The sequence below is a fragment of the Urocitellus parryii genome, chromosome 5 (genome assembly GCF_045843805.1).
Source record: "Urocitellus parryii isolate mUroPar1 chromosome 5, mUroPar1.hap1, whole genome shotgun sequence".
Classification (NCBI taxonomy): Eukaryota; Metazoa; Chordata; class Mammalia; order Rodentia; family Sciuridae; genus Urocitellus; species Urocitellus parryii.
This window is the reverse complement of record NC_135535.1, coordinates 62,222,745-62,231,012: the sequence shown is the minus strand read 5'-3', so window position 1 is coordinate 62,231,012 and position 8,268 is coordinate 62,222,745.

Here is an 8,268-nt window from a genome sequence, read left to right as displayed (position 1 = left end):
CTGACTGGAGCAGAGACAGGGGAACATTGCATGATCTCCCTTGCTTTTTTTTTTTTTTGGTCTGGTTGTGGGCCTCTGAATTTCTGTTTGTGAGCCTTTCCCTATTTCCCAGGGGACCCCAAGAGGCCCCTCCTCCCCTCTCCCGCTTCTTCCCCTTTGGCTGGGAAAGTGACTACAGCCTGAACAGTGCCAGACACCTGCTTGCCAGATGTGGCAATTCCCCACTCCTCCCCCCCCCCATGTCTATCCTTTCCCCACCCCACTGAGCTCAGGCTGAGGGAGCCCCCCCATAGAGTGATTTACTGCAGCTTCTCTTCCTCAAGTGCCCCCCTCAGGCTCCTCTCCCTCCCCCTGGTACCCATGTCCCCCTCATTTCCCACCATTTCCTGCAGCCACCTTCCTGGTACAGCCTCTTCCCACTCCCACTGCAGGGGGCTGGGCTGTGTAACCCCAGGCTCCTGGCTCTTGGGCTGGAGAATGAATGGGTGGAGCAGAGGTGGTTGGCCTCTGTTGCACCCATGGGAGAGTACATCAGCAAGGCTGCTGAGGACAGCGGCAGCCAGAGCTGATGTCATTCTCACTAGGGGAGGAAGGGAGGTGGCAGAGGAGGAGGTTAGTGGAGAGGGAACCAGCACTTCAAGACTGTCTGCATAGGATAAAGAGGCCTTCTACAACTTCCTGGTCAGGCGAGAGCGTCCAGGACTGTGGCTGTATGGTGGACAGTGTGTTTTTGTTTGTCTGGCAGGGTCTCCAGACCTTGTCTCTGGATCTGTCTCACATGAGACAGTAGATGCTTCTCAGCTTCTTCCTCTCAGACTTCACAAAACCCTCTTAAGAGTCCTTGCCTTTCTCTCCTTACTGTTTGCCCTCTGTCAGTCTCTTGTCTCTCTAGTCACCTCCTGGCCTCCCCCTCCTCTACTTCCACACCATAGCAAAATCCAATGCTCTCAGACCTCCCATCACAGGAAGGACTTCTCAGAGCCTCTTTTCTCCTTCCCATCTCTCCTTGCAACCTGACTCCCAAAAGTCCTCCTACCCCAGCCAGAACAGGGTTCATGGGAGAACTGAGGTAGGGGAGATGGCTGGACTGAAGAGTGGCAGAGGCAGGCAAGACAGATGGAGAGTCTAAGGAACTGGAAGAGAGGAGAGGAGGGGTACAAGAAGACAGGAAGAACAACACAAGGAGGGAGGAAATGTGAGTAAGAGACAAAGAGGCAAAGGCTGAGAGCAAGAATAACCAACCAGGAGAGGGAGAGAAAGTAACACAAAGAAAGCAAGCAAGGCTGGGAACAGAGAAAAACTGAGAGACAGAGACAGGAAAGTCACAGCAAGACAAGACTGCTGGGGAGGGGCCAGGCTAGGGGTAGGCTGGCTCTCCTGGGCTCCCTCCTGCTGACAGGCCATAAATCCTGTGTGCCTGCGCATGTGCACGAAGCACATGTATATAGAGTAGGGGTCTGAGATGATTCCCACAACATTATTCTCCCATTTGTTTTAGCAGCCTCTTTCCTTGAGGCACCCCCATACCAACACCCGCAGTACCCCAGGAATCCTGAAGCTCCATTCTGAAGGTACTTTCACATCTCAGGGATCCTGACTTTCTCACTTGGAATGCAGGCCTGCCGGAATGCCTACCAATCCACAGAATCAAGAGGCCCCAGCCCCTTACTGCCCACCCCCAGGCCTGCCCACCAGCTGCTCCTGTCTGTCTTCTCCTCCCACTCTCCTTGTATCTCCCCCTCCTCCCTACTGACCCCTCCCCCAGCCTCTGACCCCCAGCCCGCCTGGGGTCTGGGTCAGAGGAGAGACAAAGACAGGATTTATCACCAGTATAGAGAAGCATACATAGGGCAATGGCTGACCTCCCTGTGATGGGAGGCTGGAAGGCTGGCTTCCAGTGGCTCCTGCTCACAGCCCCCAACTTTTGCTGTGCCAGTCTTGCTTGCACCCTGGTCTCTGAAGGCTGAAAACAGAGGATGACTCTGAGGTGATTTTTGGCCTATGAAGGAGAGCCTGGAAGGAGAGAAGAGATAAGATCCCTGTCTTAGGATTATTATTTTATGGATAAGGAGGAGGACTTAGAAACCAGAGACAATCGGGCACCAACTGTTTCTAGGACTAGGAAGAAATTCAGGTATAATACTGCAACAGATGGGATACAGAGGGGCTGCCCCCTAACATAGAGTCTTCTCCAGAACAGGCCCAGACTGCCAACAGGGAGAGAAGTGACAGTCCTGAAGGGTGGGAGATACAGCCCCATCTGAAAAAGAAGAATTAGAATTTGGCCACGGGCTACCAGCTTTAGCCCCTCTAAGACCTTTTTCCCTGAAATCCCCATCTCTTTCCTGAGAGGCATAAGGAGCAGCCAGGTACCCTGCTTCTACAGCAAATCCATGACTGGCCTGAAGTTACCTCCACTCAACAGATAGGGTGGGTGCTCAAGAGGGAACAGTATGATCCAGTAGTTTCTGAGAAACTACATTGTATATCTTCAGTGGAGGGCTCCCACAACTTCCCTAACTGCCCTTGGAGGCTGAGCACCAATCCCTCTAGAATCTCAGTGACAGGGGCTTTCACAAGCCTGACATAGAACATCCTACATCCTGCCCCATCCTACTGTCCTGGTAAAAATAGGGTGAAAAGAAGAGAAACCGAGGCAACCAGGAAGTTCCAATCTATAGTCTCTCACCACAATCCCATCAACCTGTCCTACATGGGTTCTGTTGAGGACAAATTTCCTCACATTCCTCTGCAAGCTGAAACCATTCTCTCAAAAAAAAAAATAAATAAATAAAATAAACCCTGGATTGAACCCAGGGACATTTAACCACTGAGTCACATCCCTAGCCCTTTTTATTTTTTTATTTTGAGACAGGGTCTTGCTAAGTTGCTAAGGCTGACCTTGAACTTGGAATCTTCCTGCCTCAGCCTCCCAAGTCAAATTTAACTGGGAGTACAAGCATGAACCACCACACTCAGCTTATTTTTTATTATGATGCAGAGTCTCCCTAAATTGCTGAGGCTGGCTTTGAACTTGAGATCCTCCTGCCTCAGCTTCCCCAGTGGCTGGAATTACAGGTATGTGCCACCATGCCAGGCCATTCTCTCAATTTTTTATAAAAAGCCAAAAGTTGAATATTTTAGTGAGAAAAGATCATGGATTGGGATGAGAGATTGGGAGAAGATCTAGGGGGCTGCAGAAAGAAAAAAAAAAAAAACAGGAAAAGGGAGAAGAGAGCCTCTCTTTTTTCCTTACTCCCCTTCCCCCAATTGAAGAGGCAGATTTACAGCCTTGGTTTGGGAGGGGGGTGAGCATAAGGAAGACAGATCTGCAGTTCTGCCCTCTGAGTGTCTGGGTACTTAGCTTTAACTCCCCCATTAGCATCAATCCCCATCTTGCTGCCCATCCGTCTTCTGACATCAGCTCCTTCCCCTCTCTGTAGCCCAAGCTTTCTGACCCTAAGTGGCTCTTAAAGGGCCAGTCTAGACCCTTCTCTCCCTCCCTCCTCCCACTCCAGGCAGCAGTCTCCTGTGTACACATGTGCACTGTGACCATCCTTGCTAAGGCCAGAGTAGAGGGAGGGGATGGTGGGGGCAGGGCAACTCCTCCCCAGCTCTTTGGTCTCCTTAAACCTCCCTTATATCATGGGCCCATCCCTTTGTTCACTATCTACCCAGGCCCAGAATAAGCATTCTTACTGGATTAGGGGTCACAGATGCGGCTTTTGGAAAAGAACTCTCCAAGGCATGTGGGTCCAGATGCAGATCCTTCCTCCCTCCCTCATTTCCTGGAGGCCCAGGGCAAGGGGTGTCCAGAACTACTGGCTGTTTTTAATTCGCAGCCAGCAGTGGGGGTGGACAGGTTGGGGCCTGAAGCTCCTAGGAGATGTTCGGAGCCCACATTCCTAGCCTCCTTTCTCAGGGATCTAGGCTGTGGTCTCTGGGGGGGTGGGAGGTTTCAAATCTTCCTCTCCCTGTGAGGGAAGTGACATGTTAGAGAAACCTGCCTTTGAATTTCCTGGCCCTTCTCCCCTATTCCTAGGCAACTGAGTTTAGGGGAACAGACTTCTCCCTATTTTCTGTAGAAATGCTGTAACTTCACTCCAGGGGCTCTATGAATGCCAGGATGCTTAAAAAGTTCTTTCCTTATCTGCCTTCAATCCTTTCTGCTGCAAAGCTCTGCAGACCTCTGAGGTGGGGGTGGGAGTGGGATAGGGGAGCTCTCCAGGATAATCAAGCCTCCTTCGTGATAGCGAAACCCAAAACCCATTCCCCAGGAGTGCTCCTTCTCTGGCTCAGGATGAGAAGGAATGGTGGGTGGGGGCATTGGGAAAGTAGCCAGGTTAAACACAGGAGCCCCCAGCTGCACCCCCCCACACACCCATGGACCCCTATTTATCACCCTCCAAACCTCACTCTCAAAGAAGCATAAATATTCCTAATTCCTGAAGGCCAATCCTGAACTCATAAATTTAACTGGGGAGGTGAGCGAGGGGGAGAAGTGAGGCACATGGAATGGGGAGTCCACTGCAGCCTGGAGAAAACAGAACATCTCCTGGGGAGGCGCTTCACTTGTCCCCATGCAGAAGCCAATGGGAGCGTGGGAGCCTCTCTCTCAAAACTTCCTCTGGGCATCAGTCGTTTCTCACGCCTCCCCCCCCCCAAAAAAAGTCGACCTTACTTCCGGCCTCGCCATGGCTTCTCTTTCCTATTACCTTTCAGTGGTCCTTCCTCGCCTATCCCTGTTTCTCCCTCCTCTAAGCCTTTCCCCTGCAGCCATTGTCTGAAAAGGAAATCTGTCTCTCATCCAATTGGGACAGTGAGGTCTGAAGTGCCCCTCGGTGGCCGCTGTCTCCGCTTCCGCCCACTTATCCCTCAGACGCACCCCCTCTCCGGTCAGGCCTTCCCCGCTCTCCCCGGGCCGCCGCCCCTCAACCTTCCTCTGTCACCCTGGGGCCCCCTCAGTTTCCTCTTCGCTCTAGACTTCAGTGTCCCCACCCTGCCCCTACCGGACCCCTCAGACCCGGCCCTCCGCTCCGGTTCCCACCGCCACCCTGCCCCACGTTCCCCTCCCAGCGGACGGACGGGCAGGGAGGGGGCTGGAGGAACAGGTAGAGGGAGCCCTGCTCCTCAGGGGCGGGGGAGGCGAGGAGAGCGAGCGGGTAGAGCGAGAGGAACGCGGCGGCGCGGGGAGGGGCCTCCTCACTCCCCAGCTGCGCCCCCACCCCCGCCCGCGCAGCCACCGAACCATAAATCAGGGCCAATACGGTTTGGCCAATGGTAGAGAGACTCGTAAATCGGCCTGTCAAGCTCAGCCAATGAGAGACGGCGTTAAATCAAGTCCTGTCAGCGCTTGGCCAATGAAAGGCCCTGGGCTGACCATAAATCTGCCTGTAAGAGACAGCGAAAGAGAGAGAGTGTGCGCTAGAGCAAGAGCCTGGAAGGCTGGGGCGGGAGGCGGAGGCGGAGGCGCGGGCGCGGGCTCGGGCTCGGGCTCGGGCGCGGGCGGGGGCGGCGCGAGCAGGGAGCGGAGGCGAAAGCCGGGAAAGAGCGTGTGTGCAGCCTGCGGGAGGGACGGGCAGATGGAGCGAGACAAAGAGAAGCCGCGTCAGAGTCAGCGATAGAGCTGGGCTCGGGCGGGAGGCTGACAGAGATAAAGAGACAGAGACAGACACCCTCATATTCAGGAGCACGCAGGGCTCCCAGACGCATACACTTGTCCCGAGTCACGCGTGAGCTACGCATCACGGGGGACCTAGTGCAGGGACACGCGCCACGCACATCCGCAGGGGAGACAGCACCTGAAGAAAGCCTTGCTTTTCTTCTGCTCCTTTCCCCTTATCCAGCCCTTACCGGGCCAGGGATGGGTGTCTAGGGCTGCTAAGGGTGAGAAAGGAGAGGGTTGCCTTCTTGCTAATACCTGTCCTCTGTACGGTCTCGGACTCCAGAACTTCTTTCACATTTTTACCCCTAAAAACGTCACCTGATTCATTTTTCCAGTGACTGCTAATCGGGAAGTCCTTCCTGCGGTCTAACCTCAGTCCCTATTGCTGCTCCCTTTTACTTTGAGGAAGCTTTTGAATTGCCTTCAAGGAATATGAAAAGTAAACCCTTTTACAACCCTTCAGAGAGTCATCAACTTTCAGAATCTTAGAAGGTCCGAGTAGGACAGACTTTTAGGCATCATCTGGTCACTTGATCCTAGTTTTAGCAAGGCAGCTGTTCTGTAGTGGTTAGCCATGTGTGCTGGTAACATGACTGCCCTCAAATCATGGTCAGATCACTTACCAGCCCTTTGACCTTGCACAAAATTAACTAATTTATGCTTCAGTCTTCTCATGTGTATACTAATAAATATTTCACAGGAATTTTGTGAGGATTACATAAAACAATTTATTTGCAGGATTTAGAATTGCAGTAGGTTCAAGGAAGAGTCCCCTCCCCCTTATGCAGATCATAAAGCCTAAGGCCCAGAGTGGTCCAGAGATCTGTTCAAGTTCATGGAGCTGATTCCCAGCGAGCCTTGAGTGGAACCCTCTTCTGCACTCCCAAGCTGATGTTCTTCATTGGTCCTGCAGTTCACCTGCCTCAGTAGCGTCAACCTGACTGTTGATGATCTCTGTGGAAGGAGGACACCACGAAATGCAGGTTCCAGATTAGGAACAGGATTCCTGGGCCCTGGAGGTGTGTGGCATGTGAGGGTTTCCATCTGTCCACCTGGACTCTGGTTCTTTGTGTCCTTGCCTGAATCTCTCCAGACTTCCCTTGTGCTCTCAACTCACGCGGGTTTGTGGGTAGGAAGGGGACAACTCTCAGCCTCTGCATTCGTGCCAGCCTGACCTCATATGCCACCCCCAGTGCCACCACAGTGCTCACCCTGCTCTCCCACGCTGCCCACCAGAGATAATGAATAGCTCATGAAAAATTAAAAGGTCTCAATTCTTTTCTTCCTAAGTTTTTTTGGAGAAAGGGCGGGTGCAGATCCCTGGGTCTCTGACCTCTGGACTGGACTTGCAGTTCTGCTGGTATTTTATTTTTTTTTTCCTGTCCTTAAGCAGAAAGCCAGAAAGGAAAACACAGAGAACCAGCGTCACCTGGTGGCCGCAAGTGTTCTCACGCTGTGCGTGAGCATGCCCACTGCCACAGGATGTGTAGGTCGGGCTGGAGGAAAGGGCTGGTGTGGTCTCCCCGCTATTCTGGCCCCAGAGCCCTCTTGGTTTCTGCTCTGTTTCAGAAGCCAGGATAATGGGGTAAATGGCCTGCCACAGGGTGAATTAGCTGCAAAGAGTGAGATCCTATTAGGGGGGGCTGAAGCCTGTTTTTGCCTCAGCAAAGCTCAGTTCCATTTCCCAGAGCCAGGGCTCCTCATCAGTGACTCTTCTCTTTGCACAGGGCAGGGCGGGCAGCTGGGTTCACTGGAGTGGGTGCCCAAGCTGGATCATCAAACTTTTTTGAGCGGAATAAACCTGTTTGTGGAGATGGGGGATGCTGGCAGCAGTTGTTAGGGGCAGAGATCATTTCTGGGAAGTTAAGCAAAAAAGGCAAGCTAATCCTTTCTTTTTTTAACCTTATTTATTTATTTGTATGTGGTGCTGAGGATGGAACCCACTGTCTCACAGGGGCTAGGCAAGCGCTCTACCACTGAGCCGCAACCCCAGCCCTGCAAGCTCATTCTTCTAAACTACTTCACGTGTTCTATGAGTGGGACACCCCCTCAGCTGAAGGCTCTGTCCCTGGCCAGGTGCTCTTTATCCTTATTCTGACATAGGTCCCCACATTCTCACTTATTAGGTTCCAGCTCCAACCCTGGCCTCTCTCCTTCTTGCTCAGAGAGTACAACCAAGCATTAAAAGCATGTCATCTAGCCGAGCATGGTGGCACACACCTGTTATCCCAGCAATATGGGAGACTGAGGCAGGAAGATCCCAAGTCTGGGGCTAGCTTCTGCAACCTAGCAAGACCCTGTCTCAAGATAAAAAGTAAAAAGGGCTCGGGGCTGGGGATACAGCTCAGTTGATAGAGTGCTTGCCTTGCATGCACAAGGCCCTGGGTTCGATCCCCAGCACCACAAACAAAACAAAACATGCAATTCACCTATTAATAATTAATGGTGCTCTTTGGGCAGCCTAGGGCTGAATCATTCATTCATCAAGGGACGGAGAACTGTGGTTTGGGGGAGGGACTGTAAAAATGCCCACAGGTCTGACCGTCACTCGTTCTCATGTCAGCTGGCCACTCTGGCTCCAGAGACCATTTGGGATTCTGGTT